Source organism: Sardina pilchardus, chromosome 24 (assembly GCF_963854185.1).
Source record: "Sardina pilchardus chromosome 24, fSarPil1.1, whole genome shotgun sequence".
In the NCBI taxonomy this organism is placed as follows: Eukaryota; Metazoa; Chordata; class Actinopteri; order Clupeiformes; family Clupeidae; genus Sardina; species Sardina pilchardus.
In genome coordinates this window covers 10,498,994-10,513,993 of record NC_085017.1, presented here as the reverse complement: position 1 = coordinate 10,513,993, position 15,000 = coordinate 10,498,994, and the positions used below count along the sequence as shown (strand labels likewise).

Below are 15,000 nucleotides of genomic sequence, written 5' to 3'. Positions count from 1 at the left end.
AACACGTTTGTAGCTGCAGCTGTCTATGGTGGTAACTAGCATAGCTGGCAACCCGGATGGCGAAATACTACTGACTTTGTGATTCGTATAAGTGTAGGGCGGCGCATCAAACCAAACCACAACATAACAACATCAACATCAGTTGAGGGCTGCAACTTCACTTTTAAATGAAAATATCTTGGCCGGACTACTGTTGTCAGTGATATAAGTATTTGAAATTAGCATGATTTCTAAATGTCTAGTGACATATCAGGGCCATTTTATGATTAATTGAAATACATTTCCTACATACGGTTCCTTTAAACATAAGAAGGGTGTCACTTGCGCTCAAGCCTTGTCGGTGCTCACAGTCCAGGACCACAGGATCAGAGAAGCTGGCTGGGCTACTTCAAAGAGACTAAACCCAGAGATGACGGGAGCACTCAGATTACTTATAAACTTATTTTTATTGTGGTGCACAATCGACTGACGTTTCAACGCACTGCGTCCTCCTCAGAGTCAAAGTCAACATAAGGTTTACATAAGCTGCTTTTAGACACATCCTCCGCAGTATACGCAGATCTTTGTCAAACGGAGGTCCGACCCTTCAGGTCATTTAGACATGACGCTAACATGCGGACATTATATGTGAACCACACCGACCAACAAGAACAGAATATCCGCGTGGTTGAACAGGTTGAATGTGGTTGAACGCACACGTGAACACTTCTTTTGTTCTTTGCTTTGTTCAGACATGAGCTAATTTACAGACAGTTATGTCCATCTGAAATACTCGGAAGGGTATAGTGTAGGAGCCGGCTGAAGTTTGGAGTTCCAAAGGTCCAGTTTTGTTGTTCAGATATACGACCCAGCTGCTTGAGATCTGCAGAACATGCAGACTTAACACCGAGGTCAGAAAGCAGCTATAAAGAATGCTTGGAGTGCAATCTCTCTTTCTCTCTCTAGCACTTTCTCTCTCCATCTTACTCTCCCTCTCTCTCTCTCTCTCTCTCACACACACACACACACACACACACACACACACACACACACACACACACACACACACACTTTCTCTCTCCATCTTACTCTCCCTCTCTCTCACACACCCACACACTCTCTTTCCACATCTTTTCTGCTTACTCTCTCCCGCTTTCACTCACCCAGCCTCCATCTTTCTATCTGTCTCTCTCCATCTCTCTCCCTCTTCCGTTCTCTCTCTCTCTCTCTCACTCCTTCTCCCCATCCGTACTGAGCATGTCAGTCATGTCCAGTAGAGCGAATCAGAGGAACAAGCCCCCCTACTGGGCGCAGAGCACAGGGGTCAATGTGTGTCTGGAGAAACAGAGTCTGTAGAGAATGAGAGGATGAGCGAAAGCGAAGGAGGAGGGGGGGTGTAAGGAGAAGAGTGAGGTGGAGAGAGGATGAAGGGAAAGAGAGGATGAAGAGAGAAGTCAGGTAGAAAGAGAGAAAGAGAAGGGAGGGAGAGACTATAAGACTGTGAGTGTGCATGTGTGTGTGTGTGTGTGTGTTTGTGTGTGTGTACATTATGTGTATGTGTATATGTGCATGTGCATGTGTCTATGTGTGTGTGTGTATGTGTGTGTGCATGTGTGTGTGTGTGTGCGTGTGTGTTTGCGTGTGTATGTGTTTGTGCCAACCTGCAATGCGTGCGTGTGTTCCATTGGATGCTTTGGCAACACTATCTTTATGAATGGTCATGCCAATGAAGCATTTTGAATTGAGCTGAATTGACTAGTAAAAGGACTGAGAGTCTGCAGACAGAATGAGAAGGAAGAAGAAAGAAAGAAAGAATGAAAGAAAGAATGAGAGGGAGAAACAAGAGGAGCGTAGAGGGAGGTAGAGTAGCATCCTGGGAGACAAAGATAGTGGGCGATAATGGGGGGGGGGGGGGGGGGGGATAATGAGGCCGGCCGAACTGAATAGCCGCGCATTTGTAGAAAGAGAAAATGAGAAAAAGAGAAGGGCCGCCCGAAACAAAACGAAAAAGATAGAAACTCGCTGAATTTACCAGTGTCCGACAGCAGCAATTCTGTCCCCTCGTTTCTTATTGTTGTTGAAGTAAGTGTGTGTGTGTGTGTGTGTGTGTGTGTGTGTGTGTGTGTGTGTGTGTGTGTGTGTAAAAGAAATAGAGAGAGAGAGAGAGAGAGTGAGCAAGAGAGAGAAAGTGACAAGAGTGTTTGCGCGTGTTTTCTTTCCGAAGGATTTGTTTCTATTTGTTTAGCACTCTGGTGAGCGCAGTGGGCAAAGAGAAATCCATTTGTAGCCCGCTGTCTCCCCGGTGATTGCTAGCGCCGGGGTTAGCCGCTGCCAGGTCACGGCGAAACGGGATGAGAGGCGCTCGGCGGCGCCACTCGCTTTTTTTTTTTTGAGACGAGGGCTCTACCTGCGGAGAGGTGGGGTCAAAGGTCGCTTGGAGGCCAGGCGAGGCTTATTTCGTGACGCTGAAGCCCATCAGTAAACCTGAGGGAGCAGAGTCACTACCAGAGAGAGAGAGAGAGAGGGAGGGAGAGAGAGAGAGAAAGGATAAAAGGAGAAACAGATTGAGTTTGAGAAAGCAGGGATGAGGAAAGCGAATGCACAAAAGAGCAGGAAAGAGCAAAGAGAGGCTGCCTGGTTTTGAAGAGAGTGAGGAAGAGGAAGAGCTAAGGGGAGAAAAACATGGAGCGAGGAAGAGTAGTAGGAGAGAGGGAGAGATTCTGAGGAGAGGGAGAAAGAGGGAGAGGGAAGGAGAGAGAGGGGAGAAGAGAGGGAGAGAGGGGAGAGGAAGATGCTGAGGCTTATTGAGTGTGATCTGGAGGAGATAGAGAGGGAGAGAAAGAGGAAGAGAGGGAGAGAGAAGGAGAGAAAGCGACCCACAGAGGTAGATTGCAAAGCAGAGTGAGGAGGAGAAGGAGTGCACAGAGGTTACAGGAGAGAGGTGAGAGGGGAAATGGAGAAGTGATGAGAGAAGATGGAGAGAAAGAGAGAGAAGAGAAGAATAGAGAAGAGAGAAAGAGAGAAGAGAGAGAAAAGGGAAAACAGCACAGCACCCAGTCCACCTCAGTGGAAAAAATGGAGGAAAAAAGGAGAGAGAAAAAGAGAGTGAGTGAGGGAGAGTATGGAGGGAAAGGTGTAGTTGTAAAATAGGGATGGGGTGAGAGTGAGAGAGAAGGCATGAGGAAGCTGAGTGGAAACAGAGAGAGAGGGGGATAGAGAGAGAGAGAGGAACTGTGAGAGAGGGATGTGATAGGAAGAAAGGGAGGGTGAGAGAGAAAGATGGAGGGGAGAAAGAAGGAGAGAGGAAACGAAGGAGAGGGGGAAGGTGTGAGAGAGAAAGATGGAGTGTGTGTGTGTGTGTGTGAGAGAGAGAGAGAGAGAGAGAGAGAGAGAGAGAGAGAAGGAAGGAGGGAGAGAGGCTGTTGTTTTAAGATCAGTACGGATGAGTGCGTTCTCTCTCTCTGGGGAGGAGCCCGCTGACTCCCTCTGTCTGTCATTCCACTGCTCCACTCAAACACTCCGAGAGAGGGAGGGAGGGAGGGAGAGAGGAGAGGGAGGGAAAGAGGGAAGGAGAGAGAGAGTGTGGGGTAGAGACATAGAGAGAGGGAAAGGTGGAGGGAGAGAGGAAAGGAGAGGGGATGGAGGGGTGGTAGGAAGGGAGAGAGTGGGGTAGAGAGATAGAGCGAGAGAGAGGGAGAGAGAGAGAGAGAAAGACAGAGGGAAGGCAAGAGAAGGAGGTGTGGAGGAAAGGAGAACACAAAGGTAGATCTAGAACTTGAAATCAGAAGAGAAAAGTGTTTAGGGAGGATGGAGCCAGGAAGTGGGGGATGAGAATCTAGACAGCAGAGGAGGAGAAAAGAGGTCATACGCTTCTCTCTCTCTCTCTCTCTCTCTCCTGTGACTCTTCCTCCCATCTCCCCTCTCTCTGGGGGTGGAGGTGGTGGGGTTGTGGGTGGGCGGATGGAGCTGGTTGTCATTCAGGCATGACCAGAGTTCACTGGTGCAGGCCTGAGCTCTGATAAGAGCGGCATTAAAACCAGAGCCAGGCTTCTGTCACACGGATCTGAGGAAGGTGCTCCATGCACTCCACACCAAACAGCACTCTGTGTGTGTGTGTGTGTGTGTGTGTGTGTGTGTGTGTGTGTGTGTGTGTGTGTGTGTGTGTGTGTGTGTGTGTGTGTGTGTGTGTGTGTGTGTGTGTGTGTGTGTGTGTGTGTGGATGTTTGTGTGTGTTTGGGTCTGCGTGTTTGGGTGTGTGTGAGTGTGTGTGTGTGTGTGTGAAGGGTAGGATGTCGAATGACATTCTGTGTGTGCAAACCTCTGCATGTGTGGGCACTGGGATTCTTTGTGGCCCTGTGGTGTGTGTGTGTGTGTGTGTGTGTGTGTGTGTGTGTGTGTGTGTGTGTGTGTGTGTGTGTGTGTGTGTGTGTGTGTGTGTGTTATTGTGCTGAAGTAGCCTTGGCCCTGTCTTTCAGAATTGCTAGGTTATTATCTTGTGGTCATCATCAGCAATCTCCTCCCTGAGCGATGCCCTCTACACTTTTCAAAGTCACTTTTTCCTTCTCCTTCTCTCTCTTCCCTCTTTCTTTCTCTCTTTCTCTCTCACACATTGCATCCATGTTGTTGTGCCCTCCCTTCTCTCCCTCTCTCCCCCTCTCTCTCTCCCTCTCTCTTTCACTCTGTCTCTCTCCCTCTCCTCTCTCTCTCCCCCTTGCTCTTACCCCAGAGTTTGTCATTTTTCATCTGTCTCTCCTCCCTAATCTTTGTCCTTTCTCCTGTCTCTGCTTCAATTCATCATCCCCCGTTTGGCCTCCTGGTGAAGGTTACCGAGACAGAGAGAGAGAGAGAGAGAGAGAGAGAGAGAGAGAGAGAGAGAGAGAGAGAGAGAGAGAGAAGAAGGAGGAGGAAAAGGGATGGATGAACTTATCGAGTGACAGAAAGAGAGATCACTCCTTCTTCTCATCTCTCAATCCCCCTCTTCTTCTCCTATCTTCATCCCTCCATCTGTCTCTCTCTTTCTCCCCTCTCTGTGTCACTCCTCCGACTGTCACTCCCTCGGCTCATCTCTCACGCGTGTCCTGCTGAGGGTCGGATCCCTGAACTGACAGCCGTCAATCAAGCCGTCAGGCCAGGAGTCAGCCTCTCTGTGTTAATATGCTTGTTAGTGTGTGAGTGTGTGTGTGTGTGTGTGTGTGTGTGTAAGTGTGTTGTGTACAGTAAGGGTATGTATCTATGATGCTATTATGGAGAGAGAGAGTGTGTGTGTGTGTGTGTGTGTGTGTGTGTGTGTGTGTGTGTGTGTGTATATTGCGTACAGTAAGGGTATGTCTCTGTGATGCTATTATGGAGAGAGGGTGTCTGTGTGTATGTATACTGTGCACAATAAGATTATGTCTGTGTTGCTATTGTGGAGGAAGTGTGTGTGTGTGTGTGTGTGTGTGTGTGTGTAGTGTACAGTAAGGGTATCTGTGTTGCTATTGTGGAGAAAGTGTGTGTGTGTGTGTGTGTGTGTGTGTGTGTGTGTGTGTGTGTGTGTGTGTGTGTGCGTGCGTGCGTGTGTGCATATGTGTGTGTTTGAGTGTTCATGCATATTGTGTGCAGTAAGAGTATTAAGAGAGTGTTTTAATCGTAGTTAAACACTATATCATAAATGATTTCTGGAAACTATCACAACAATGTAAAAACAACATAACAAAGACATTTCAGAAACATGTTGCTGATGTAGTGGGTCTCCTGTGCGATGTTGTTTATGTTGTAACTCAACGCTGTTTAGTCTATCCAAATACAGTACTGTAGATACAAAAGTGTCTAACGTTGCTACTCGGCTGTACAGTAGTCAGCAGGGCTCAGGGTACACACAGAGCACAAACAGATAGCGCTGATGAGGTTTCATCATGACTAAGGAAATACTGTACTGCCGCGGTAGATTGCTCTGAAGGACACTGCCGACTTGAGTTTCTACAAAGTCTAGCACACACACACACACACACACACACACACACACACACACACACACAAAGAAAAGTGGCCACTGTGGATTGGGCAGCAGTAGTGATGGAATGGTGTGAAGCTCTTGCATGCACTTTACCACTTTACTTTTATTGGACATGTTGGTGTTCAGACGCTAATACAGAAGTGTTTGTGTGTGGTTTTCTCTGAACGTTGAATAGACGTAGCTAAATAGGTAGCTGATGTAGCTGTAGCCGTTGATTGTGGAATCGATTGGCGTGCTTTGGAGTTATGTGTTGGGCGCTGAGATTGTGTAAGCTCGGGCTGCCATCTTAAATCTTATCGCCTCTCAGTTTTAGCTGAGAGGGTAGTCTGGAAACCCCTCATTTTCAATTGATTCTTTGGGAAAGTTTTCTTCCCAGACAGACACCAAACCGTTAGATGTGATTTAGTGATTCGGTTTGAATGGCACAGGAGCTGTCATTGGAGTTTAGCTGTGGAAAATATGGCTATGGCCGTAGACGTTAGCAAAAAAGTAATGTCTGGATCCAATTTAGATCCTGTTTTGGATTTTCAGACATTACTGTAAATATGTGGAAGGACATAATTGCCCTCCTTCAATGCGGGTGAAGTAGCCCTGCTTGGTACTGCAAATTAAAATCTCATGAGTTGCCCCAAATCATTTTCATTGACATCAACAGACAGTGGTGCACTGAAACTCACACATTCACACACACACATGCACACACACACACACACACACACACACACACACACACACACATACACACACAGACACAGAATCCCAATTTAGGGCTTTCCCTCCTCCACACTGACCACAGTGTAAAGAGTGTGAGTCACCTGTGCGTTGGGTCTGGTGCGGACGCCGGATGCGTTGAGCGTCCCTGCCACTGTAGGCCCCGGCGCGGCACTCCGGGACGGAAATAGAGCCGGAGCGAGGCTTGATGGCGCAGACGCATTAGGACGCACAGATCCAGAGCGCTTTGGCGCGCGCTGAGGTCACAAGCTGAGCGTGGCACGCTCGGATGCACAAACAGCTAACATCAGACGTGCTGCCCCTCCCTACCCCTCCCCTGGTGCCCCCATGGCATCTGAGTGTACAAGAACGGAACCCTGACTCCTCTCTCTGTGTCTCTTTGTTCCTCTCTCGCTCCCTCGTTCTCTTTCTCTGTCTATTTGTCCCTATCTCACTCCCTCATTCTCTCTCTTTCTCTCTGTCTATTTGTCCCTCTCTCACTATCTCGTTCTCTCTCTTTCTCTCTGTCTATTTGTCCCTCTCACTCCCTCACTCTCTCTCTCTGTCTGTTTGTCTCTCTCTCACTCCCTCATTCCCTCTCACTCCCTCATTCTATTTTTTCTCTCTATTTGTCCCTCTCTCTCTCACTCGTTCTCTCTTTCTCTGTCTGTTTGTCCCTCTCTCTCTCTCCCTTGTTCTCTCTCATGCTCTCTCATCAGCACCTCTCCTTGACTTCCTCCATGCTCTTTTTTTCCTCACTTATTGTCCACTTCTGTCACTCACTCTTTCTTCTTCTCTCTCTCTTCCTCTCTCTCTCTCTCTCTCTCTCTCTCTCTCTCTCTCTTCTTCTCTCTCGCTGTCTCTGAAATACTAATCACTCTGGTATTACACATTTCTACAAGCTGCCACATCGCGCCTGATTCTTACAAAGTACCTCTTCAGCCATGAAGGTCAGGGGTATTACGCCTCACAGATCTCTATTATTAATAATGACTATCTCTCTCTGTCGCTCTCTCTCTCTCTCTTTGTCACTCTCTCTCTCTTTTTCTCTCTTTTTCTCCTCTCCCTTTCACCATTTCTCTATTTCTAATAACTCTGAACTCTGCTATCCATCCCTCACTCCCTCACTGGCTCTCACTGTGTGTGTGTGTGTGTGTGTGTGCTGCTCTGTCTCTCTAACATCTCCATCTCTGATAAATTTCACACTCTTCTGGTTTTACTTGCTCTCCTCTCCATCTCTCTCTCCCTCCCCTCCCTCTCTGCTCTCTCTCTCCCTCCCCTCACTCTCTTCCCCCCCTCTCCCTCTCTCTCCCTCCCTCTCCCTCCCTCTCTGCTCTCCCTCTCTCTCTCTCTCTCCCTCTCTCTCTTTGTGTTCATGGCTCCTTATCCGTCTCAGGGTGTATTTTTCTCACCCTGTCACCCTATCACTTCTCACTCATCTCTCTCTTTCTCTCTCTGCCTCTCTCTCTATCTCCCTCTCTCTATTTCTCTGTCTCTCTTTGCCTCTCTCTCTCTCTCTCTCTCTCTCTCTCTCTCTCTCTCTCTCACTTATCCCCTGCCCCTGTATCTTGATGCATTAAGCAGCATTCTCCTCCTTTTCATAACTATCTCCTCCATGATCTTTCCATTTTACCCCCTCCATTCCTCCCTCCCTCCCTCCCTCCCTCCCTCCCTCGCTCTTTCTCTCCACGCCTCCACCGGTCGTTCCTCTCGCTTATCTGGCCTGACCCGTCCCTTCATCTGTCTTTCAGTCTTTCTCTCTTTTTACAGCTCCTGTTTATTCCTCTGTCGCTTCGCTGTGACTACACTGTGTGTGCTTGTGTGTGTGTGTGTGTATTTATCTGCATGTGTGTATGTGTGAGTTACACACACAGAGAGAGAGAGAGTAGACAGTCTCTGAGTTTGTATTGGTGTGAGTGTGAGTGTGTTTATGTACCTGTGTGTGTGTGTGTGTGTGTGTGTGTGTGAGAGAGAGAGAGAGAGAGAGAGAGAGGGAAATAGACAGGCTATGAGTTTGTATTTGTGTGTGTGTTTATCTGTCTATGTGTGTGTCTGTGTGTGTGTGTGTGTGTGTGAGTGACACATAGAGAGCGAGAGAAGTGAGTTTGTATTTGTGCGGTGTGTGTGTGTGTGTGTTTATATGCCTATGTGTGTGTGAGTGACAGAGAGAGAAAGAGAGAGAGACTAGATATACTGTAGACTGTATTTGTGTATAAGTGTGTGTGTGTGTGTGTGTGTGTGTGTGTGTGTGTGTGTGTGTGTGTGTGTGTGTGTGTGTGTGTGTGTTTATGTGCATGTTTTAGTTTTCTTGTTTGTGCTATTCTCAGTCTGTGTGTATATGTGTGCATAATATCTCGATGCTGGTGTTTTTGTTTTCTAGTGTATCTGTGTGCAGGATGAGCTGACAGTGTCTAGCTGTCCCAGAAGGCTTACGGAGAGAGAGAGGGATAGAAAGAGAGAGGGATGGAGAGAGGGAGGGGAGGAGAGAGGGAGGGGTGGTGGCGGTGGCAGGGGGGTCTCCGTCAGGTGGAGGTGAGGTTACACTGTGCAGGGAATATGATGGAGGCGGTGGGGGTGGGTGTGTGGGGCTTAGAGATTGGGGGTTCTGGCTGAAGCTGGAGCCAGTGCGGTAGCCTTATTTTGGTGGATGCGGTGGTGCCGGCGAAAGGGGTGGTGGTGTCGGGGACGGGTGGTGGCACAGGTTGGACAGAGGCCAGAGAGCCAGAGCTAAAGGAATGAGATTAAACATCAAAACCCCCCAGCTGTCTGGCCGGCCTCGTGGTGGGCATGTAGATATTTTTAGATGCTGCGCCGCTCTGCTCCGCTCCCTCCATCCCTCCATCCCTCCCGCCCTCCATCCCTCCCTCCCCTCCTGAGTTCACTTTTGCCTTACAGATTGGCTGCTTACAAACGCATAAGCACACACTCGCATATGCACAAACACACACACACACACACACACACACACACACACACACACACACACACACACACACACACACAGGCATACACGGACACACACACACACACAAACACAAACACAAACAGACGCAGACCTACACACAAGTGTACTCAGACACATCCACAAACAGACACATAAACCTACACGGACGGCTCTTGCTCTCCCTCTGCTTCTCCAAATGGCTCTCACTCACATTATGTCTCATTCGCAGACACATTATGTCTCATTCGCATCTACTCAATATCCTTCTGTCGCTTTTCAGCATAAAACAAAGAATTCACACAGTCCTTTTGTCTACTCCAGGCACACACACACACACACACACACACACACACACGCACGTAAACACAGACGTTCTGTTTTTGTTTTGGTGTGACAGGAGGGACGCTGTCTGTCAGTGAGAGGAGTCTGCAGTAATTATCACTGTTTAAAAGAGCTAACGAGATTCACACCTTTTGCTGTGTGCGTGTGTGTGTGTGTGTGTGTGTGTGTGTGTGTGTGTGTGTGTGTGTGTGTGTGTGTGTGTGTGTGTGTGTGTGTGTGTGTGGCGCAAGCTGTGTGAAAGGCATTGTCTTTCATCTGCTTTGAAATGTGTGAAAGAGTGGTGAAATCTCAGAAGCAGCTACAACGGCAGCTGCAGCAGTAGTTATAGTAACAGAACAGACGCAACCAAGCTGGTGTGAATGCCAACACACACACTGGAATTCACCACGATTCAAGCAAACCCTGACACAGTATGTGCCCCCCCCCCCCACACACACACACACCCAGCGCTAGCACCAGCGGCAGTAGTGGTATCCCAACGTCACCTTTACAAGAAGTAGACATGCTGTCTCTTTTCATCATGGGTGTCACCAGCACCTGCACTTTTAATAGTAGGGTCTCACGCTAACCATACAGGTGTAGACCTACTGTAGTCTTTCTCCCTTATCATCTGGTTACGCAAACACACCGGCTGTAGTATTTTCTTTCAACAGCACCTGCAGTAGTAGTAGTGGTGGCAGCACTAGCAGGAGGAGGAAGAACTCACCACACACAGGGTGTAGGCCTAGTTTGCATTCACATTCATTCATTTGGGAGACACTTTTTTCCAAGGTGACTTACAGCAATAGAATAACATTTAAGCTGCAGTTGGAGTTGGTAGTTACTGTATGCTCAGTTGGTGGTTATAGAACTCATGCTAACCCTTACAGAAGACATACTGTACATGAGCTCTCTTTTTGTTTTGGTAACACAAACACCTGCAGTAATTGTCTTTGAGCAGCACCTTGAGCAGTAGGCCTAGAACTCATGCTAGCCCTTACAGGAGACATACATGAGCTCTCTTTCTTCTCTGGTAACATCTGGTAATACCTGCAGTAGTATCGTCTTTGAGCAGCACCTGCAGTAGTAGCATCTGTGCTAGCAGAAGGAGGAGTAAGAAATCATGCTAACCCTATCGAAGGGGGGTCATCCCTATGTTCCCCGGGTCTTATGTTCCCCGTTTTTTCCCAAAAGGATCCTATGTTCCCCGGTTGCAATACATACCGGGGAACATAGGACCCTTTTTGGGAAAAGCGGGGAACATAGGACCCGGGGAATATAGGACCTGGCTGGGGAACATAGGCCTACAGTAGGTACGCTCCCATAGAAGGTGTAGGTCAAGCCTCTTTTCCTCAGTGGTTCCTTGTTGGAGGAATGAGTTGCCAAGCGCTCCCCGTCCCTGTGATAGTTTTGGGTCTTTCAAGAGGGGTCTAAATATATGTTCAACATGCACTTAGTTTATTAAGCGTTTCTTGTCCGTGATGAATAGTATGGTATTTAGTTATTTTCATTAGGCTATTGATTGAATTGACATTGTTGTTTATTATTGCTATTCTTCTTAATGTAGTATTACCAACTTTTAAACTGTTTACTGTTAAATTGAACTGTATCGCTGTTATTTGTATGTCGCTTTGGACAAAAGCGTTTGCTAAATACCATAACAATAACCATAGTACTGTAGGAGGAGGAACTGATAACTCTTACGGAAGACATGCATGTGCTCTCTTTGTTCTCCACCCTTAAAAACACAGCAGGAGGTCTTCTTTGACCTCAGCCACCACAGCCTCAGAAAAACTCACTGAATTATGAAACAGTCTCACAAGTCCCCGTGGCTGCCTGCCTCGTTCTGTTCCTCCTCCACGACGTCCTCTTACTGATGCTCCAGTGCCACCCTCACCTCGCGTCTGTGAGCTGGGAGAGAAAAAAAAGGAAAGAAAAAAGCTAACACGCTAACCAGCCTGTGTAAAGAAACAGTGTAACACAGGCTAGCCCTTCAGCTAACTTGCTTAACCCCAGGGCTAATGCCATGTAGCGGACTGCTAACACCTCAAAGCTCATGGCTAACAAGTAGAAGCTCTCAGACAACACCAAAGCTCGAATAAGAAGCTAAGGCTTCCAGCAAACACCATAGTCTTGTACTGGACATTCAGACTGCAGTGAAACACATTCTTTGGGCTAGAACCAGAAGTAGATTATGTTTTGGTAGCATAAATAATTCAAAATGTAGAATAACACTGCTTGTTTTGACAGAAGCTATAGCTGCAGGCTACTTGGTTGTATACTGTAGGCCTATTCTAGAAGGCACTTGACTGATATGGTCAGAAGAAAAAGTAACCAATAGAGACAGATTGTCTTGGTGACCCCAATAGTAATGTCGTGGCTATGGAGCTTATTAGCACCTCCAATTCTCCAATGCTGTGGACCCATGAAAAGAGAGGAGCCTTTGGAGAGGTTGGGCTGGCAGCTTAATTAGTGTATTTGTTTGTGGTAGTTGTGTAGTTTTTGGTGTGTGATGTGTGTGTGTGTGTGTGTGTGTGTGTGTGTGTGTGTGTGTGTGTGTGTGTGTGTGTGTGTGTGTGTGTGTGTGTGTGTGTGTGTGTGTGTGTGTATGCATTGAGAGAGAGTGAACTTGGACACTGAACAATGGCCGTCGCTCCCCAAAGCGGTCTCCTCAGCAGTGCCCCCGTTGCTAACGCCAGCGCTCTGTAGTCCGTTCCCAGGAAGTGGCAGCTGGAGTCTCCTCCCCCTCAGCTGTCTCCCTCCCCTCTTCTGAGCTTCGCTCTCTCTCTCTCTCTCCGACACTCCTCTGCTCTGCGGCCGGGGGATCGAGTTCTCTTCTCATCCCCGGCTCTCGTTCTCGTTTTGCGTCTCGCCTAGCTGGCCTCGCCTCGTCTCGCCTCGTCTCGTCTCGCGGCGTGCCCACGCGCTCTCTGCGCCGCGCTCTGCGTAGGGCTGCGGGAACTTAACACTCATTATGTAACATGTGCTCTACAGGGGATTCCTCCTCTCCTGTTCTCGCATCTCCTCTCGTCATATCCACCGCCTCCCCTCGCTCTCCCTCTCTTTCTCTCCCTCTTTCCCCTTCTCTCTTCCTCTCTTTCTCTCCCTTCCTCTCTTTCTCCCTCTCTTGCTCTCTCTCTCTCTCTTTCCTCCTCTCTCTCTCTTCGTCTTTCCCCCTCTCTCTCCCTCTGTTTCTCTACCTCTCTTTCCCTACTTCTTCTTCTCTCTCTCCCTATCTCTCTCCTTCTCTCTCTCTCTCTTTTCTTCCCCCCACTCTTTCTTTCTCACTTCTATATTTATTCCTTTGAGTCTTGCTGGATGATGCCTAGATTAAACGTGAAGCGCATGCACAGTTAAAAGAACTGTACGGCGGGATTTCTTTTCAACCTGTAGTCAAGCTTTTTTTCCCCATCTCTCTCTCTCTCTCTCTCTCTCTCTCTCTCTCTCTCTCTCTCTCTCTCTCTCTCCCCTTTCACTTGCGAGTTATCTCAGAACGTTGCATTCCGTTTGATCCCAGGCCTGAAGGGAACAGTTATGTGCCAGAGAGTTGCATTGTATGTGATTGAATTAGAGATGTTTTCATAAAAAGGATGCTTCTCTCTCTCTCTCTCTCTCTCTCTCTCTCTCTCTCTCTCTCTCTCTCTCTCTCTCTCTCTCTCTCTGTGTGTCTTTCTCTCTCCCGTTCTCTCTCATTTCAAAGGTGTGTGAGTATAGGGCGGGGGGGGTCATTGTTCAATGACGGTAAGACGTAAATCTGGTGACTAAGGGCTTTAGTTTGGAGATCAGACTGATGTAACTTTGTGAGAATGTGTGATAATAGTTGAATGGATGAGCTTTAAACCTCTCTCCCTCTTTTCTCTCCTTTCTCCTCTCTTTCTCTTAACATTTTCTGCTTCTTCTTGTTCTTTTGTCTCTCTCTCCATTTTCTTCCCTCTCGCTCTTAGCAGTGTGCAGTCTCAAGTGAACCATTTGTGGTCTGAGAGCAAATACATTTTTCCATGCGTTGTTGACATATAGCAATGCCCTTTAACTTCCTCTAAAGCGGCGCAGAGATTTAAGCACAACCTTTCCAGGATCAGGAGGAGGATGAGGAGGCTCTCTCTTGCCAGACCAAACTAGTTTATCCTGGGCGGGACAGGAGTGGCACTGCGTCTTGGCAGATGGAGAGATCAAGAGGAGTTAGGCTCTCCTTCTCATATTCCAACCAGGCTCTTTTATCTCTCGATGAGGGAAAAATCAGTGTTGAACAGCATGTCCGTCTGCCTTGGTAGCTGAGCTAGCTAAGGGCTCTAAATGTGTTTGTTGTGTGTGGTGGTGGAATGAGGTGAACGTTTTGAAGTAGCTCTTGTTTGGAAAGAGCCGCTGGCTTTGCTGTGGACTCTCTGTAAGTCACTGTCTGGGTCTGAAAGGAATGTCGGTCTCCGATTAAAGGTATGTGAAGGCTACAGTACGTCAGTGACGTGTTGTAGTGGGGACATTTGTTGCTCAATTCACTGAGTATGTATGAAACTGTGACTACAGCAACGCAAAATGCATTGTAGTGTGTCATAGTACGGTATTACTGCAAAAGGTATAAATGGCTTGATTTATGCATTTAGCTTTTTGTAAAGCCTTTTTTCAGCACGCTGTTGTAGCCAACTCATCAGGCTAAGCGGAAATTGTGATAAGCGAAACATCTAAGCCTTGTCATAAACTCATACAGCACAACTCTGACATGTGATATCAGCCAGCTGAATGAGATGCTGTCCGGTTACACAACAACAACTTTGGCATATTTGTACACGCAGGGGGGACGGGACCCATGATTGTTGACCAGATACTTCCTGTTGGCTCTGTGATCTTACATAGCTTGCAACACAGGTCCGATCTGCCCACATATCAGACCGACAGATGGACACCTAAACAGTTAGGGCACCCATGAGTCTCCACTGGCATGATCGGAGTCCATTTGGCCACAGCGGTTGTCAATCACCCCAGTGCTCCCTGCAGGCCTGGTGGGATCCGATGATTCTTGGTGATGCTGTATGTTGGTGTAGGAAAAGGGAACCGG

General features: G+C 47.9%; 2 protein-coding genes across 2 annotated transcripts in view; one reads left to right on the top strand and one right to left on the bottom strand.

Annotated features, from left to right (window-relative positions):
• si:dkey-266f7.9 (uncharacterized protein LOC100006223 homolog) overlaps positions 1–11,769 on the bottom strand; it is a 96,919-nt gene extending 85,150 nt beyond the window's left edge. Inside the window, exon 1 of the mRNA XM_062529816.1 lies at positions 11,750–11,769. The gene's annotated coding sequence lies outside the window, so the exon portion shown is untranslated. The remainder of the gene's footprint in view (positions 1–11,749) is intronic.
• Positions 1–15,000, top strand: part of efna3a (ephrin-A3a) — an 89,315-nt gene that overhangs the window by 49,364 nt on the left and 24,951 nt on the right. The window lies entirely within an intron of this gene.